The following is a 20,296-nucleotide window of genomic DNA, read 5'->3' on the forward strand; positions in this document are numbered from 1 at the left end:
GAAGAACTAACCCATTCAGATGTTTAGACTACATAAGTCACCATGGTCAAACATCAGGAATGATGAGAATTGTAATCCAAAACATCTGGAGGGTACCAAGTTGCTTATATCTGCACTAGGGGCTCCCTTTAAAGATACAGAGAAACTTTTTGTTACACTGTCATGTATTTGGCTCTGAAATGGTGTGCACATCACAATTTTTAATTCCTTAATTGTTAAAGCGTGGATAAATGTGGGATTCAATTCTCAGTTGCCTAACCATAAACAACCCAGATATCACAAAATCACCAAGGAATATTCTTGCACTGTTAATTGAAACCAAATATGGCACCACTCAGATGGCTTGCGCACTCCACTTCTCTTTTAATTCCTTGATTATACAACCCAGGAATTGCCCATTGTGATGTACAAATTGGGTGCGTATGATTAATTCTGTTGCAATCCTTCCTTTAGGCACATGTCTTTAGTCACACAATTAAAATCACAAAAACCTTGCCAATGGAATTTCTGCCATATGCATTGTCAAGACCCATCTGCATTTTCTTGCAAAGCTCAATCAGTGCACTTAGCAGAGATTACCAACCAGGGTTAGAAGGAACAGAGAAGCTGAGCAAAGGATGTCTTAGCGCTATGCAAGATCAGTAGCTCCATCTACAGATGGGAAAGAGTTACACATAAGCAGACCTGTGGAGGGGGGGCTGCCCCTCCAAACCTTCCCTGCCATTCTTCTTTCCCTCAAACAAATAACTGAAATAACAGTTTTATCTTGTAAAAGGCCTGCAAACCAGATGAACTCTCCCCCTACATTTTCGGCAGTCCCTAGGCTAACAGAGCGGGCCTAATATGGGCCCAAGTATAACACGGAATTTTGCGGAATCCAACCAGAAAATAATGCAGGGATGGAAAAAGGACCTCTACAAATATACTTACCAAGCCCATGGTCACCAGTCAATAGCATAAAAAAGGATGGAATGAATACAATTTCCTATCAGGATCCAGGCCAAGGTGAAAGCACAGTATCAGTTCCTGTGCCTTTCTTCTGACAGTATAACAAAGTGTGGAACCCATTGTAACAAACACTTTCTCCAAATGGTTATGCTAACACCAAAAAGTCATTCTGTCATGTATGAGGAGTCCAGAATATGAGTCATTCAGTGCCAGTATTGCCCAATTTGTAAATACCTCCCACACCACAAAGTTTATAGCAGAAAGGGGCCTAATGTACCTAAAGCACACTGAGTACTCTATATGTATGTGAACCACATTTTTAAATAATAATAATAATTATTACTACTACTACTACTATTACTATTATTTGTATTTGCATTATGCTCTATAGCCTAGCGGCTCCCCAGACAGCTTACAATAAAACAGCTAAAACAATTTAAGACAACAACAAATAACACAATTTGTTATTTGTTGTTATTAAAACCATATAAAACCAATAAAAAAAACAATGCAATATAAAACACAAAGAATAAAATATAAAAACAATGGCAATGCAACGAGAAAATTCAATTGAAAAGACAAGTAGCAATATTAAACAGTGTTTAGAAAACCAAGTTAGCTATTAAATGCCTGTTTAAACAGACCAGTCTTTACTTGGCAGCTAAAAGAAATCAATGATGATTCTAGGCTCGCCTCCCTGGGAAGCATATTCCATAAGCAGGGTGCCACCATGGAAAAGGCCCTTCTCCTTGCCCTTCCCCCCTCACTTCTTTTGAGATACACAGAGGCAGAGAAGGACCTCTGTCGATGATCTTAGTGAACAGTGAACTTACCTCCCACGCCACAAAGATAACAGCAGAGAAGGTCCTGAAGCACACTGAATAGTCTATATGTATGTGAAAAACTATATAAATACCATTATTAATATTAATGGTGATAATAACAATATACTTGTTTATTGTTCCTTTGTGGGGTATTTTACAGAATAGGATGCAACAACCTGCTGTTTATTTCTATTGCCCCATGTAACCTATTCCTTTAAAACTGATTTCTCAAAAACAAGATTCACAACCTCTTTATCTGCAGAAACAGCAAATGTGGCCTATGTATTGTTGTAGTTTTCTCTTTTTCTGTCTCCAATTCAATAAATAAAAATAGCAATTTAGGTTATCCAGCATTAGTACTTTGGTGGCACCTGGGCAGAGATGGAGGGGGGGTTGTTGTTCATTTTGCTTCCATCACCTCTCGTTTTGTCTCTTAGTGGCTTAGACTTTCTTCTTCATTTGTTTCCGCACACTGCACTCTGCTTTCTGTTTTGCATGCCACAGATTCTGTAACAAAACAGACTCATCTGCAGCATTCTGAGCCACTCACTTCTGTTGGATTTGCTCCCAAGAAGGCAATCCTCACAAACACAAATGTTAACAATAAGATTTTATTACTGGCAATAATCTGCAAGAAGAATGATGTCTTTGAGTAGAGCCAAACTAGATAGTGTAAGACAGAGAGTTGCTGATACGTCATGCATTTATTTCATTTGTTCCCTGCCATGTCTAAGACAACAACATGACGCAGTGCATGTCCCACTCCTGCCTAGTATCACTGGCTGGCTTGAGGCATGTCAGGTTGCAATTCATTTTTTCCCATTTAATTCCATTTCTATACAACTCAACATTTAAAGCTCTCTGGGCAGTTCACGACAGTTCATAAAAACAGAGACCATAATGTAAATACAAATGGCATACTCATATAAGTACAGGAAACAGAATCAACACTTGGAGAAACTAAGCACAATTTGCCAACACAGTTAGATCAGCATTAAAAGCCCCCATATCCCATGAGTCACTAGTGGATGCCCCAGGGAAAGGGCAGTGTTGACAGGCATCAACAGTGCAAAGATGTCTCATCATCAGTTCCTTCCATCGGAGCACATGGCAGTGCTTACTTACCATGTCCATTATATCCCTTATAATGAACTTTGGTGAAAACCCATAAAGTGAGAGAGGGAAAGGGGGGAAGGAGAAAGGAGGTGACTCAGGCAAGAAAAGGAAATGAAGTGCCGCAATACCTAAGCGAAAAACTGGCATCTGCATGCACGTGACAGTGCTGGTGGTGGAATGTTTCATTATCTTCCACAAAAGGGCAATGGGTAACTTGACTGATGGCAGAATCAGCATCAAGACCAGTCTAACTAGTTATGCACAGACAAACCTTGCTATAAAAGCAATGTATCTCCTGTGGCACAACTGTCTCGGGTCCAAAATCCAGATGTTACAGGTTGCACCACTGCACTAGTTCGTCTCCCAGCCATTCAACACACAACTGGAAAGATGTTTTGCTGAAGCCAAGGAAAGCTGGCCAGTGAACACATGCTTAGGATCAGATCAGGCGTTTTCTCCAGTTCCAAAGCATGTATTCTGCTTGTCTGTTCACAAGACATAAATACTTGGAACTTAGCATGTGACTGTGATCTCATTTCCCGCACTCCTTCACCCCCAAGGGAAGGAGGGCTGAGGACAGGAGCTTAATCTTAAGGTTCAGTGTAGAGCCACCATTCTGCCTGTGGGCTATTTATTTATTTAAAGCTTTTCTATCCCATCCCCTACAAACATCTCGGGACAGCTTCCAATAAATGAGTAGAATAAATAAACCCCACAGCATCTGGCCATTAATATACTAAACCCAGTTAAAACCAACTAAACATTAAAATAGCAGCAAAATAACAAGGGTTTTTCTCTTTCTCACTCTCCTCCCCTGCTTTCCCCCTACTGGTTGCCTGTGTATCGGTGTATGAAAATGCTCCGGAAATTGGTATTTCCCTTAGACAGGATAAAGCAGTGGTCCTCAGATAACCTTCACTCTGGTCAGAGCCTTCTGAAAGAGGAACTTTCCATTTGTGAGCATGCAATGTGCCTTTCTAAAACGGCTCCTTCTTGAGAAAATAACAAGGAAAGCAACACTGTGAATTTTCTCAAGTCTTATGACCCGATCGTTTGCAGAGGCTCAATTGGGAGTGCCTGGCTACTATAGTATGAGAGCCACAGGGAAGGTTTTGGTGATTGGTTTTGTTGTCTGCAACAGATTAGGAACACATGAAGCGCATTTGAAGGAATGGCTCCATCCTTATCTATCATAGAGAGACTTTTCTAAAGTAACCATTACCTCATGAAAAGAAAGCGCTTAAGGTGAGGGTTACTTTAGAAATTTCTCTCCAGGATGGACTCCAACTTCAATCTGATTGAAACAACTTAATGAGGCCCACGAGTCACCCCCTCCACACACACAAAACCCCACCTGAGCAGCAAACTTACATTCTGCAGTTTTTCTGAGATGAGAAGGCGATGTATTCACTTCCAGACTATTATTTTTATAGCTTAGAAAGTGTTGTCTTTCACATCAGAGAGAAAAGAATCTAAGCAACCTTTGTTGCATTTTGTATTTCAATGTTAATACCCAGCAGCCCATTGTAGTATGTGCTTTATATATCCAACTCTTTAACAACAGCACTGTCAGTTCAGTATTGTTAAATCTATGCTGCTCAGCATGACTCTGTTATCTGATAGTTGCCTTTATGCCCTAAGGGCCTAAAATGTTCCTAAATGAGAATAAGCCTAGATGGGAAAGAGGATATTCACAGCCTTGTGTTTACTGCAGTACAATAAGCTACAGCAGCCTACAGTGTTCCTTCCCTTCCTTTGCTGGAGTTGGGCTCCAAGCTCTCTTAAAAACAGGGAACTTAAAAAGCAGTATTTGAAGGAAAAGATTAAATGTGTAGACAGGTGCTCATTTGGTTGCCTGTCAGTAAAAATCATCCCCCAGTAACTAAGCAGTAAGACTCTCTAAGAAGTGTTGGACTTTTTTCCTTTTCCTTTATGGTTGTCAAAGAAAGATGTTTGTAGGCTCATCTGCAAAGCTGAGCCTGGATCCCACAAAAAAGCCATTTGCTTTTTAATCGTAACGATTGTTTAAGTAATTGGGTAGGGATGTTCTTTTAATTTAAAGAGAGCTTATTTTTATCAGTGCATAAATTTTGTGGACTTATTTGGAGAAGTGAGCTTAAACCCTGAAGGGTTTAGCCTGTTACACTCTCGTTCCTTCTGCTAAAATCTTTTGTCCAGAAGCAGGCAGGAATCTAAGAATCCCACATACTCTGGCTCTTGATCCCAGCTTGGGAGCTGCTTGCCAGATGGAATGCCTCTTCCTGTATTCAGACAGATTACAGGGCCACAGTTTCAAACATCGCATTTGTTTGGATGGAACAGTTATTCCAGAGAAGTAAGACCTTCTGAGATGCTGTGCTTACAATATTCTTTTCCCACAAAGGCCCATCAGGCCTTAACATTGTTGATATACTAGAAGAGGACATATGTATTTGTTCCAACAAGACTTTGGAGAATGCTGAACATTTGGACTGTTGCCTTTTAAAGTCACTGGATGAAACTTGCAGCAGGATGCAAAGGTCAACATTGATTAAAATAGTTTAAGTATTGTTCCAGTACTGAACATTTTGCAGAGGAAGAGACTGGGGAGCTATGTACATCCATGCCAATCACTCAGTTTAATGTTTCATTTGGCACCTTATATTTCAAGCCTTGCTGGAATTATGATTGTTAGAGATAATGACAAAGCATTGTATTTTCAATTTCATTTTCTTCATCATGTGAAAATTGCTTTTACAGTCTTAAGCAAATTTTCTAGAAAAGTCCAGACACTGTGCAGTACAATCCCAAGTATGTTTATTCAGGAAAAAAATTCCTCTATGTTCAATTGGACTTACTCAGTAGGAAAGACATTTAGCACTGTGGCCTTGTTTAATCATCTTATGGTAAACTTATCAAATTATAGAGCTATGTTAATTTAATATGTGATATTAAGGCATCTAGCTTTTTGCATGAAGTAAGCATATCCCAAGATAGCAGTGTTTCCGCAAACTGAACAAATTGTGTATCTTAACAGAGTACCAAATCCATAACACTTCAAGCACACAGACGTGACCTAACATAATAGTACTAACATGTCTTGAACAATTAGTTACCATATTTCCAAAGAATCCAAGAACCAGATGATTCTCTACAAATCTCCCCTTTCCAAATGAAGATCTTAAAAATTAATTAAAATAAAACCAAAGCACAAAGTGGCTTTCAGTGCTTCCTTTAGAAAGGCAACATGCCAATGTATTGCCAATAAAGCAGTACTACATTTGTGCTAGCTTAAAACATATACCAGAATGTGCCAAGTTTCCTTATTTGGGGAAAAAAGCAGTTCCTTGGCTTTCCAGAACTTTTACAATCCATTTTTAGATTCGTGCTTTCGTGTCCCAATATTGCACTCAGCTCTTGGGATTTCAAGTGCAATCCCCTTGCAAACACCCAAAGCAGTGACAGACAGAAAAATACATATAACATGTCGGTTTATTCCGTTACATTCTCCATAAGAAAAACCGCACTGTAAATAGCAAATACAGCTTTCATTTTTTTAGGATAGAAAGTGTGCATTTATTAGGTCTCATTATTAGGATCGTTTTCTGTCCAAGCAAGGGTCCTGACATTTTCAGCAGCTGCCTAAAGGAGAAGCTGTCAGAGGAAGATTTCTCTGTGGTGACTCCCAGGGCCAGAAAGTTTCACTTACCAGGCAGAACAAGAGCTTTTTTTTGTGGCGGGGGAGCTTAACCACACCAAAATCCCCTACAAATTTTACCCTTGGCTTTTCTCAAAACCTTGCTCCCAAAAGAAAGTCATCAACCAAAGACTTTCACAAGCTTGCTAACTTCTATATATAGAATTTTAACCAAACATGTTTTCTCTTCTGTTTGAAAATCCCTTGTAACTTATCTTTCTTTGATTTCTAGTGTTCTTAAGCAGTCAGATTGTGCACACCAGGGTTGTGCTGGGAGCAAGAGATGGTATCATGATTAACAAAAATGTGCCATGGCCCTTAAGATATCAACACAGACTGAGGTCTCCTAGCCTTTTCTACTAAAAGGGTTTTTTTTTTAAGAAAATCGACAAAGGAAAGTTGGGTCTGAAGAGGAAGACCTCAGAATGTACCATAAAATCTGGTGAATGAGGTGGGATGAAAGTCCTGTATGGAAGAACTCCCAATACCTCACCTGAAGGGGCTTTTCATGGCATCTCTCCATACATGGAAGGCTCTGCCCATCTGGACTTGCATGACATCCTTATTATTAAACTTTAGCAACCAGTTTAAATCCCTTCTGTTTGCCCACCCAGTAAGCCCACATGAATATATTACCCTTTTTTAAAAAAAGTACTAGTCTGCTGGGAATTTGAAGAGGAAGAAAAGGTAGCTGAATTTCGGTGCAGGAACTGGAGGGAGTGGCTTCCCTCTTCTACCAGCCAATCTGGTTTCTAAGCTGGGTGCAGTGTCTTTCCCTATGCATGGAACTCCTTGTTTCCTATGGTCCCAAGGCTAGTGCTTCAATGCAAGGGCAATTTTAACCATGTTTTTAATTGAACAGTGATCCAGTGGCATTTTTGGTAGTGAATAGTTTTAACTGTGGTAATGTCTGGGGTTTAGTTACATGGTACTTACATGCTTGTGGGGGGGGGGGGGATGATTTTCCTGCTCAAGTATGCAAACTATTTGCTTTGCTGCACTTTTGTTAGCTGCTTTGTGAACTTTATTTTAAATTAAAATTAAATACTTGAGTTAAAAAGCATTCTGTAAATATTCAAAACAATTCAAAACAATTTAATAGTCCATACCTTTAGAAGTGGCATTATATGAACATTAAGCATAGTGCTCAGTTCACTGTGGATACTGCTGCCACATACGGAAGATGCTCATTCTATTTTTGCCCAACCTTATCTATGCCACATTTCACCAACATGGCAACTTGAGATGATTTGGACTTTTAACTCCTATCAGCTCCAGTCAGCATGGCCAATGACCAGGAATTCCGGGATTTGTAGTTCTAGAGATCAGCAAAGCCTTTGTCAACAAACAAAAACAAAGACTTTCTGTCTAAATGGGAACTTTGTATCTGCCTCCTATATTGCAGTTCTGTTCCACTTTTCTGGCTTGATGCAAATTCTAATGATTAAGATTATGGTGATTACATTTATATCCTGCCTTTTCTCCTTTTTGAGAGGAACCTAAGGCAGCTTCCATAGTCTTCCTCCACTCCATTTAATCCTCACAGCAACACCATGAGAGGTGGGTTAGGCCATGAGTGAGCCAAAGTCACCCAGCAAGCTTCATGGCTGAATGGGAACCTGAATTTCCAGGTCCCCAGTCCAGGACGCTCCCCGCCATACCACACTGCGTCTCTTACCTATGCTCTGGAGCACCCTGACTCAAAGTATGTGGGCAGGGGAAAGTGGTGAGATGAATGAGGCATGCATGACTTCTCATCCACCCTCGAGACCAGCACTACCTGTGGATGACTAGGCAGTAAGCAGTGGTAAACGTAAGCCAGAGGCATGTCATGGAATCTCCCAGCTGTGGACAGAATACAGTCTGCAGGTCCTCCCCAACCAGGCAGCCAGTTCTACCCTTAGAACTTCTCAAAACCAAGCCAAGCTATGCCAAACCAAAACAGAATGTGGGAGAAACCAGAACTGACAGATTTGCCACTTCAGGCCTGGGGCTTTGCATGCTTTGCTCTCCAAAGGATGGGTATGAATCTTAATCAGGGACTTAGCTGTATAAATCAGGGATTTAGCTGTATAAGTCTTTCTCTTTCTGGATGGACTCCTCATCTTCATGGATCTTCTCCATGCTGATAACAACAATATCTACTAAATTTGAATGGTATAGGTGGGTGAGAATTTCACTTCAGTTCATTTTTCTATTAGAATTTACCAGGATTCAGAAAGTTCTTAATATTTAGGAAAGGAAGAACATGAGATCAGTTAAAAAAAACCGGATAGGGGAGAAAGCAAAACTGGCAGATTTGCCCATTCTTACTTCTCTTTCTCTCCAGACCCTCTCCTCCCACAGCTCTTCCATACTGTGCCACCATGTTGCTCTGCATCATGCCAAGGCAATGAGCTCTCCAGGGGAACAGAGCTTTTTCCACTCCCAGAGGCAGTGTGCTGCTTTTTGTTGGAATGTGTGTATGTGTAAGAAACAGGTGTACAAATGTATGGGTGAATGGAGTGTGTGGGGGAGTATGTGAGAACAGAATGAGTGCCTGTGTTTCTGTGTTGGTGTGAATGACTGTGTGTGTGTGCAGGCAACCATGCCAATTTTGAGGATGGTGCCACCCACTGCTGCCATGGGTCCCCCAGTGCTGCTCTCAGGCTGAAAAGGGTCCTCATTTTGGAATCAAAATATCTGACTAGGAGAAGGAGACTCCAGCTGAAATCCTCCATCAGCCAAGAAGCGTATTTGGTAACAGTAGGTCAATCTTACTCTTGAAGCCTGATTTACATCACACAATTGTTGCTCAGATGAATTTGGGGAAGAATTGATGCTGAATCAGTTCTTTGGAGGAAAAGTAAGATATGAATGTATTAAGTGAACAGACAATTAAGATCTTTTGAGCCTACAGATTCCATCAAATGCTACCTTTATATATGAATCTTAAGCATTATTACTATTTTAACTTTTTAATTTTTATAAAAGTGCTAAAGCCTAGGGTTTTAGGACGACTGGGTGTTCTGTTCTACAGAGCAATCATGACAAAACAGATAGAAAGACAAGCAGTCAAATATTAAGTTTCCATTTTTCACACAAGTGTACAGTGCTCTGCAAGATGCTACATCACTCTTGTTATGACTTTCTAATAGTTTCTGCATAAGTCACAGATAAAACATTTCAAGGTAGCTTATACAACTAAATCTATGTCCGAACAAATGTGTATGTATCTCAAAATCTGCAATGACACTTAAACATGTGCAAGGTTTTGACACCTCAATTTATTTCAGCTGTTTGGTTTTGGACTTGAAACAAGGGCACAAAACCAGCCTTATTCTCAAGGAATACTAATCAGAGATCAGAAGCCCAGCTTCAGCACTCACGGGTCAAGCAGCTGTCAGGGCTTCACACCTTGGTAAGCTCACTGGCGCCAATGCCTGGCTGCAACCGGTGTCTAGCAGAGGCAAGCAGTCATTTTAATTTCCCACAATTCCCTTGATGTCACCCCCTTCCAAGCTACTAAACCCTTTGCACTCTTACTTGGGACTTCTGCATTTTAACAGTGCAGCTCTCTCAGATGTTTTTAATGCAGCATCTAAGTCCAAGCACACTTAAAACTCATTAAGGCTTACTTCTGAGTAAATATGCCAGGTATCAAGCTGTCAGAGCTGCAGTACTGCATAGTCATTTCAGGGCATTCCGAATGTTGCTTAAGAGATTGCATTCTTCACAGACACTGCAAAAAGAAAACTAATTTCCTCACAAAGCTAAATATCTAAGTGGGCTTTAATTGTGTTTTTTAATGTTTTTATTGGTTGCATAACTTGTAGCTTTTCTCCTTCCATGGGGGCCACAAAATAAAAGCATAAAAAAACCAAAGGAAAAACAAAACCATGATTCTAAGTGACCTTTCTGAGGAGGTTGGGAAAAGGCCGAAACTCAGGAGAATGAAATATGAACCTACTCATCCCTGTGCCTGTTGCAAGAGAGGAGTTGCTCAGGTACACCTGATTCAGGAAAAAAGCAGCAGCATCACCGCCACCAGGGCCTACTGGTGGAATTCCAGTCTCCATAGCAAGTTAAAAACAAGAGCCATAAAGTGTAAAGAGAGCACGAGCGTGCTTTTAAGTTAAACACAACGTTGGATTCCAAGAACAAGAAGGGACGTTTCCAACTCGTTAGCAAACTTATATAAAACCTTCTTGGCAGGCGAAAGGGTCTGACTTGGCAAGCCAGGCGCGCGGTCCCCTTTTCAAGAGGCTGAGGCCGGCCAGAGCGAGCGCAGCAGGGAAATTTATTACTCCGAGAGGTCTCTCCTGCTCCAAACACGCGCTAAGCTGCCAACCTTTCTAGCTCGGGTGGATCGACGCGCCTTTGGGCTCTCAGCGGCGCCAAACGGGGAGCTGCGGCGCGCCCCTGGCCCGGCCCCCCGCCCGGCCCAGCCCGGCCCGCTGCCCCGTCCCCCCTCGTGGGAAGGAGGCGCGGGGCGCAGCCTCGGGCATTCTCCTCCCGCAGAAGGCAGCCCCACTTCAGCCAGCCAGCCCGGTTTGCGCAACGACGCAGCGCGCGCCTTTACCTTCCTGCGGGGACACCGGAGTGGCGCTGCCCGCCGAGAGGAGCCGCGAACTTGTCCGTGAGGAGCCGCTCGGCTCGCTTCTTCCGTCTCGGGGCGCCTTCAGCCGGCGGGACCTCTTGCGACGCGCGGGGAGTGCGTATGCGCGCGCGCGAGGGAGCGAGCGTGTTTTTCTTGTGTGTTTGTGGGTGTGTGAGCGCGCGCCGTGTGAGAGTGTGTGTGTGTTTCTGCGCGCGCGCGCGCACGCTGTGTCTCGCACGCTTCCGGCTCATGTCAAAGGAGGCGAACAATCCGGCCGCTTGGTGTCTCCGGAGCCCGCGCTGGAAGCGCCACCGCGCGCCCCGCTGAGCCCGGAGCAGCGGCAACCCGCGTCCCCCTCGCGGGGCTCCGCGCCCTCAAGCCTTCACCTGAAGAGGACGCCAGCTCGTAACCCGCCCCCCCGCCCACACACGCGACTCACGGAGCAAAGTCCAACTTTATCAGCCCCAGGCCTCGACCAAACTGCAGGGCAGAGCCGCGCGGGATTTCTTCATATATTAAAACAGAATGAACGAATAAAGAAAAGGCCATTCCTTTGAGATACAACAGAACGCAAGCAGGAGTGGGGTTCCCACCCAGCACTACCTGAAGATACCAGAGATTAACCTTTAACCAGCAAACTTTTGCACGCAAGGCAGCTGCTCTGCCACTGAGCTGGTGTCCATGTGGTGTTTTAAATATGAGCAGAGTTATATTGGCGAAGGCTTCTTGGAAAGCTTTTGGGGAAATTTGCAAGAGACCTCCGGACTCCTGCTGGTGTTTGCTGTTAACCGAGGGACGGGCACGCCAAGCCTGCTTATGCTCAGTGGGCTGCACCGGCAGGTCTGCTGTCTGAAGCACTCGACACGGAAATTCTCTGGTGCACAACTGGTATAACTTCCAGGCACCAAGGCGGAATTTTCGGTGACTTGGCCTATGGTTGGTCTGGCCTACGGTGGTCTACTCTTCATTATTTGGTTCAAGCCGTGGAGTTTGAATTTTATTGCCTAAGACAATAAAATAATGTTTACTTAAACCATTTGGCCATTTAAATCCACTGGAGTGACTGCTGGAGAAAAGAGCTCAGGATTGCTTTGTAAGGCTTCGATCCAAAACAGGCACAGTGAGGAGGAAACCCCCCTTGAGCACAGCAGGGCCGACTTCTGAGTACACGGTGGAGCATTGCACTGCATGGTTGAAATCCTATATGGTAGAAATACCTACATGGTAGAAAGGCCAACAGTGGGATTTACTTTTGAGATAATGAGCATAGGATGATTCTTACACTGCCACCCCAGGAATTAAATAATCTCTACTTTAACACATTCCAGAGATTTTATATCTCTTTCTAAAGGACTTCCTGTGAGAATTGGTTTTAAGGAGTAGTAGGGACATCTATTTTGCAAGGTTGGTACCTAGTGCTGCTGATAGGGATATGGGAGGACTGACTCTGGGCATTAACAGACTGGCTTAGAAAACACATTTTAGCAGGTTAGTTGTTGGTAGAACCATTAGCAACCTTACGCACCCGGTGGTGATATAATGGCATGACTGCGGACAATGGTCCTGAAATATATTTTAGAGCTCAGAGTTCCAGTCGTTACTGAGACTCATACATCAGCAGGTAAGATGTTACAGTACTAGCAGGAGCACAGATTATGCAGTAATAAAAGTAGGAATGTAATAATGTAAAATAAAGTGCAAAAGTAGGACCTCAGCAGAACTTTAAGAAAGCAAAAATGGGGATGACAGAGGTGTTGCACAAGTATAAGGTCAACAATGAAGAAATTGAAGTTGTGTAATAGTTTGCATACCTTGGCTCCATCACCAAATGGATAATTAAAAGACTGAGACTAGGAAGGGCAACAATGAAAGAACTAGAAAGGATTGTCAAGTGTAAGGATGTTTCATTGGAAACCAAGGCCAAGATCAACACTGATATATTCCCAATGCCTAGGTTTGCAGGTGAAAGCTGACAGTGAAGACAACTGGCAAGTAGAAAATTGGCATGTTCGAAACATGGTGCTGGAGGACAGTTTTGCAAATACCCTGGACCGACAGAAAGAGAAGTGCGTGGGTCCTAGATTAAATCAAGCCAAAACTCACCCAGAAGCAAAAGTGATAAAAAAGAGGCTGTCATAGTTTGAACAGAGTCTGAGAAGATAAGATTTGCTGGAGAAGATGATAATGCTAGGCAAAAGAAGGGGGAGACTAACTCTGAAGTGGAAGCCACAGGAAAAGGAAGCCGTAGCTCTGAGTTTGCAAGCTAAGCCGGACTGCCAAGGACAGAACTTTCCGGAGGGCGTTCATTTATAGGATTCCGATAAGTTGGACATGACTTGACAGCAAATAACAATAACAACATAGGTGATGTGGATCTGAAGCTGGGAAGCACAGTGCACAACCTGCTATGTAGTTTCCCTCTGAAAACCTCTTTGGAACAAATGAGGACGATCAATTGATGCTGTCCTTCTCCTGCCCAGCTCCCATTAGTGGCACTACAAGTTTTCAGAACTTTCTGATACCTTTTATCCATTGGGTTGAATTGAAATATATTGCTCCCCAAGCAGAAGGCCATTCTATTTTATAGGGTACCCAAACATGCAGGAGCATATTTTTCTAGACAAAATCTAATGTTGCATGGGTAAACTTCTGCTCACATAACAGCACATTTCAAGAGCTTTCCCTAGAAGCAAAACTGACAAAACTGACCCTGTCCTACTTCAGACACATCATAAGAAAGCAAGACTTCCTGAAGAAGATGGTAATACTAGAGAAAGTCAAAGGCAGAAGAAGACGAGCGAATAAGTGATGGATTGAGTCCATCAAGGAAGCCACAGCCTTCCATTTGCAACAGCTGAGCAGGGCTGTCATGGAGAGAACATGCTGAAGGGCTTTCATTCATGGGGCCACCATAAGTCAGAGGCCACTTGACTGAGCAGAGCAGCAACGATGGGGAATCCTCTCCTTGCCTTGGCAGCACTTATTTCTCTCCAAAATCTGCTCTAGCGCCCTCAACCTTTGGGAACGGATCTGAGGGATGGGGGGTGGCAAGGGTGGGCGCCCCTTGCACCCAGCCCCTTCCTGTTGGGCTGATGGATGGCATCTGCCAGCCAGAGGGCTTGCCTTACAGCCCAGCCCATGATGTCCTTATGTATGCAATAGCAGCACCGCATACTTTTCACTTAGTTCACTCAGTATAGTCATTGTTTTGTGTAATACTCTTTCCTATATACGCATTGAATACAGCACAATTGATTTAGGAAGAAAAACGCATATATCACAAAGATGCAACCTGCATGCATGTCATAGCAATGTGCTATAGGTATCACAATGAATAATTGTGGCAAATACATATATACATAGGTGAGTGACATCATCTGCAGCAACTCTAGAAAGTGGGCATACTAACTTCTCCTTCCGGCTTGTTGGAGCAGTTACTGCAGGTGTGCAGATCCCTCCCATGTATGTCCCAGGCCTTAAACTGACACAATTTCTCCTTCACTTGCTTCCTCAGCACCATATTTGCATACATCTTGTGGGGGGTTTTTAGAACTCTCAAGGAAACATGGGAATCCCAGCAGCAAGTGCTCCAGAGAGGAGCTGCGTCAAGGAGGGAAAGAATTGGTGTTTCCAACAATTGAGAGGATTACTTTACTAAGTGGGTGATATTGCCACCTCTCCCTTTTTTTTGTTGATCAAACTTTCCCGGTATTTCCCCCGCCAATTGGTGTTTTTCTATTGACAGTGAGGCAGGTGACCTCTGGAAATTGCCAGACTCGGCCTCTTTGCAGCCCTGCCTTGTCTTCCCCTTGACAGCTGAAGCAGACAAAGGAATTGACCACAGAAGGCCACACTGGCCAGAGGTCCCTAAATGCACACTTGGGCATCTACGATAAACTAGGAAATCAAGGGAAGAACGAATCCCAATTGCAACTTTTTGAATCTCCAGGGAAAAAATGGGGATGGATGAAAAAAGGTAGCAACTCAATGGGGCAAGAGGCAAGACCAGGTCTGCCATGAAGGACACGAGTATATGGGCTGCAGGACCAAGGGAGAAGAGGAGGAGAACAAGCTCTGGTGCCCAGTCAGCTGTCATGTGCCCTGCAGCTTGTTCAGTGAACAATCCGCTCACCATGACTTGTTCGCAGGATGGTCTACCATGACACGTTTATCTGCCCATTACATGACTCGCACCTTTAACAAAATTAAACCATGTTGCTTAAAATGTGCTCTTAATCCACATTTCCAGTTCCTTGGTTAAAACCTCCAGTAAGCTCTCTGCCGAAATCCCTCCCTCCCTGCTTGGTATTGCCACCCAAGGCACTGTTTGGTGATGCATCCTTGAATGCAGGACCTACGAAATAAACAAAATTCGTTTCCCTCTTGCTTTTGCTCATAATGTAATTATAATATAGACTGGGGTAGAACCCACACAACTTGACACATCTTTCCAGTGATTGTCTCCTGAGATTTTCTCTGTCAGTGGGTTGGCTCCACATGGCTAAATGAGGTTCCATTGACTTCAATGGCTCTGCTTTCAATCTGACTAAATCCAGAACCATTGCACTGTTCCTTAACACAGCTTGCTGCTGCATGTCAGTTAACAGTGAGCTGGACTATTAAACCAAACACTGGGATGAGAGAAGTAACTGCCAGAAAATGTTGCAGTTTATTCCCATCTCCTGCTGACCTCTCCTATTTAGATTTCAGAGTCTTCATGGAACTCAGGCTCTGTCATTGCAAACATCTCGCCTGCTCCAGGGCTTAAAATACAGACCAATGGCAGTAGGATGCTATGTTTTCAGCCCTCTGAGAACTTTAGGGGTGCAGGCTATTTAACTCCTTTGGGGTTTTGTGCATAGGACAACCAGAGACTTACTGCCGTTTTACGTTGTTGGGTTGATTTGCAGTGATTGATCCTAAATGGAGGTTTTCCAGCATTAGCACTCCAGAAGATGCTGCTCCCCAGTCAGGCTCTAAGGATGATCACAAGGCCCATAGGCAGCCTTCCCTCCGACGCCCTCCTGCCACGAGCACAAGCAACATCCATGCCTCTTCACACAGACCAGATGCATCTGTTAGGGAAGGAGGAGGGAGAAATTATAGCTGAACCACCTTCTCGCCTTCTTGGTCCATTTGCAAATGTAGCAACTGAGCGGTCGAAGGTGGACTTGACTGTCCCTCCTGCCCTGTTCATCATAGAGACATAGGAATGGAGTGAGTCAGAAGGGGCCTCCGGGCCATCTAGTCTGACCCCCAGCACCAGCTGGCTCCGCTCACGACATGCCCACCATGTGGACGTCCAGCCTATCATCACAGCATTGCAATTTGTAGAAAAATACTGATGATGATGACAGCAATGTGGTACAAGTTTTCTTCTTCTTTGCCTGTACCCTGCTCTTAATCCTTCCTTAATCTGCATCCTTAAATATATATATGTATATACATTCTTGGTGCAACTTCCATAGAGTGCAGAATTCTGCATCAGTGGGAGCGAAGCTTGTTGATTCAAGCCTTGTCTTGTTACACCAGTTCACTCCCACTGCTGTATGTATTAATGAGCGCTCTTAATTTTACAATCTGCCATGTCCGTTTGACTTCCCTGAACAGATCTCATGGTTTTCACATCCCGGCAGAACTTGATTATTACATCAGATGTGGTGACTAATTTGCTTACATCTTTCACCCCCACCTTTTTCCCTGAGGCAACAATGAATTATTCAGACCACTTGCTGGCACATTTGAATAGAATATTCTGATTCATAGGAAGTTGCTTCAGACCTGGTACAAACTTAAAGCTGGTTGAATATGGCATACTGGAGTTGGCAAATCGATCTGCTTTGCTTTGCCCTACACTAATTTTTTAACCTCATTTTTCTCTCCCAAATATGCACTTGGTGAATTTTGGTAAATTCATATAAACATGAAATGGAACGAAATTCACACCTATCTGTGCCAGCAAAATTGAAAAGTTATCCAAGCATGGAGTCAACCAAGATGTATTTGCCTACCCTATAGCAGATGATGTGGAGCCTGTCACAAGGGGGGGGGGGCATCCCTAATTCAGTACCACTAGCATGGCTGAATGCACAGCAATTCCCAGGCAGACTTTCAAGGGTTAAGCACAAAGTCCTGGGTTTGGGGGGGGGGAGGCTTTCTCCCACATTGGAAATGCTAAACTATCACATTCTTTTTTTTGTCCCACATATGGAGAATGTTGTGAATGTTGATAAATTCTTCTCAGCATTGAATTGAATTGAAATTCTCACCTAATATTTGGCTGCATTAACCCCAATATGGGACAGAATTCCTCCATGAGAGGTCCGGTTAATTCAAACTGGATGGTTATAGGAATGTTATCCACAGAAGCAGGAAACAATATTTAATCAAACCCCACTTTCTGAAACACATTCTAGGATAGCTCCACCTTATGCTGATGGCTGCTATAGGAATCAGCAGGAAGGTTCCAGACTAGGTCCTTCCTCACTATTGACCGGTCACCTGAATAACCCTCTGTGGAGGCTGACTGGCATCCACGGAAAACCTCATGATTGGTTGGGAAAGAGGCCAGACAAGGCTCTTTCCTATGTTACTCTTAGGATCCTGATAAGCAAGAGATAGTGAGCTGGTCTGCCATTCCACTTTATTTTTAAAGTGGCATATTAATTCTTTAATCAATATACTAAATTGAAAATGTGATTTGGATATTTTGTTCTTTGCCTAGTCTGAAAGTGGCCCTTACCCGAGCATCAAACTGCTTCTCACATACCCTTCAAAATTTAAAGACCTCTCTGGCAGAGGGGCTTTTATCCATAACTATGGAAGTCTATATTCTCACATTTTGGGGAAATAAGAGTTATTAAAAATATGAGTGGTGGCAGAGAGTGGTGGCAATTCAGTTACTGGGTTGCGTGGAAATTCAGTGTCCTACCTTGCAGGGAGGGAGATACAGGCATGTCAGTTTTGTTACAACAAACCAGATAGGGTGGTACAATCTTTTGTCCTAGAATTTTCTACGGAGAACCTTTTCTCTCTGTGATGGACAGTGGAAGCTCTGGATTAGCAGCTTGCTTTTCAACCAAATCAATAGTTTGCCCTGTTTGAAAACTGTTTCTAACTGGCTGCTGCCAATCCCAAGCTGGTCACTCCATATTTTCTAGGGGAAAATTTTGCATAAACATGCTCAACAATTTAGCTCCCGTGGTTTCCTTGTGAGCTGAGTTTGCAGCGCTGAAGCACAGTGGCATGTCTCCCTGTTGAAACACAGGTTTGGGTGTTGCTCCTTGGATTCAGAAGAAGTCTAGAGCATAAGTACAATATAAAAGGCACTGTGTTTCATTTCCGCCACTACGGCCCCTTCAGGTAATACTGAAATTAAACCATTTGATCCTTTAATATTTCTACTAATATCACAGTTTGTAGTTGATAGCTTTACTCAGCTGGCACTTACTCCTACATTGTAAATATTCCCAAACATGCTCTTAATCTTATATATAGCCCTCATGCTAGTTCTTATATTAAACTTTGCAATCCAATAGAGTTAAATTGCTGTTCTAATTTCAGAGCAGCTTTTCTCTGTGGTGTAATGCAGTTTTTAACACTGTGCTTATTTTTGAATCCGCCTGATCATCTCATTGTTTCATCTGTTTCCGTTGTCTAATCGAATCTAATATCACCCTGGCCCATTTTTGTGTGGCTGCAGTTGGTGCTGGACCTCGTCATTTCAGAGGGCTTGGCCAAGTCTCCATTGAGAAGACAGTTCGCCTGAAATGGGATTTTGAAAACAGCAAGATACCAGTTCCTTTCTATGTGTGCACACCTGTGCATGCACGCACACACACACACACACACACACACACACACACACACGTGCAAGGGAAAATGTTTTATCGCTATTTAACACATATTCAGACAAAAGCCAGAAGGGAACCCCCAGATTCTCTTTTCCCATACTGTCCAACACCGATTCCACACATTGCTGCTCTGTGACTGTCTCTATCAGACAAGGAGGTACAAATATTGAAAAACAAAGAAGCAAATATTTCAGAATGTTGCAAACAAAAGCAAGACATTTTTGCACAAAGAAGCAAAGTGGGTGAGGACAAGAGGCGGATCCAAGACTGCTGCAGCCAGTCCTGAGTCCATCAGGATTTCCCTCCTCGCTCAGATGGGCATAAACATTTTGGTACATGCACAGGGTCCCTTCCCATACCTGCGGATGGGGATAAAGCAACAGGGGAAATGCTCGCTGGTGTGGCCTTGTGACCACCTTGTGCATGCTTTTGACAACTAGGATTCAAGCAAGAGGAGTAGCGAGGTCTTGGCACCGGCAAGTGGTCTGATACGAAGAATTTTCTCTTGGATGTTTACCGTCATGGCCCCAAACGGCTGCGCTGTGGACCATTCCCAGCACAGGCACTCGTCTGCACACATTTCTTCCAACACAGGATGGTTCAGATCATACTTAAAAGGTGCAATCCCTGAAAGGTGTGTGGAGCTGTCAGTCATGGACATTCGAGCAGAGATGGTCTGTCCACACTCCATGCTCAGTTCCTGGGGGGGAGGGGGGAGGGAATCCAGAAACTGACTTCCCATACATTGCAGTAGCTGCCGAAGGCCTTCCTCCAGGTGCCTCTTGGGGGAGGCTCAGAGGGTGGGAAGGAGGAAGCCAGCCTGCTTGCTGAAAACTGCCCCCCCCCCCACACACACACCCCAGGAAAGATCATTCTAATTAGGTCCTTCTGACATGAACATCTTTTCAGCACCAAGGTTAAGACAAGTGCTTGGTACTATATGATGTGATTTTAATCAGGTCTTGAATTTTTGTTGTTGTTTTAGAGCTATGTAAGGTATTTTTAAGGTTTTAAGCTTTGCAAACTGCCCAGAGCAATTCAGTATTAGGGTATTCATTGATATGGAAATTCAAGGAATGAAGGAAGGAATGGCACTGGCTCAGCTGGGCACCTGCCAAGCAGAGAATTCTTTGGAGATGCTGTTTCTGGCCACCACCCAAGTGTGTCTTCACCTGCTTCTTGCTCCAGCCAAGGGGATGATGGGGGTGGGGAGGAGCAGGACCTGCCTGGTCTCCTCCCTCCCTGCATCTCTGCCAGCCAAGGAAGCACGTGACAGTGACGAGGCGGAGGAGGGGGGGGC

General features: G+C 43.6%; 1 protein-coding gene across 1 annotated transcript in view; it reads right to left on the reverse strand.

Annotated features, from left to right (window-relative positions):
- Positions 1-11,336, reverse strand: part of MAP3K20 (mitogen-activated protein kinase kinase kinase 20) — a 115,941-nt gene extending 104,605 nt beyond the window's left edge. Inside the window, exon 1 of the mRNA XM_044418202.1 lies at positions 11,126-11,336. The gene's annotated coding sequence lies outside the window, so the exon portion shown is untranslated. The remainder of the gene's footprint in view (positions 1-11,125) is intronic.
- Between the last annotated feature and the right edge of the window lie 8,960 nt (positions 11,337-20,296).

This window comes from Varanus komodoensis, unplaced genomic scaffold, assembly GCF_004798865.1.
Source record: "Varanus komodoensis strain SLA01 unplaced genomic scaffold, ASM479886v1 scaffold9, whole genome shotgun sequence".
Taxonomy (NCBI): Eukaryota; Metazoa; Chordata; class Lepidosauria; order Squamata; family Varanidae; genus Varanus; species Varanus komodoensis.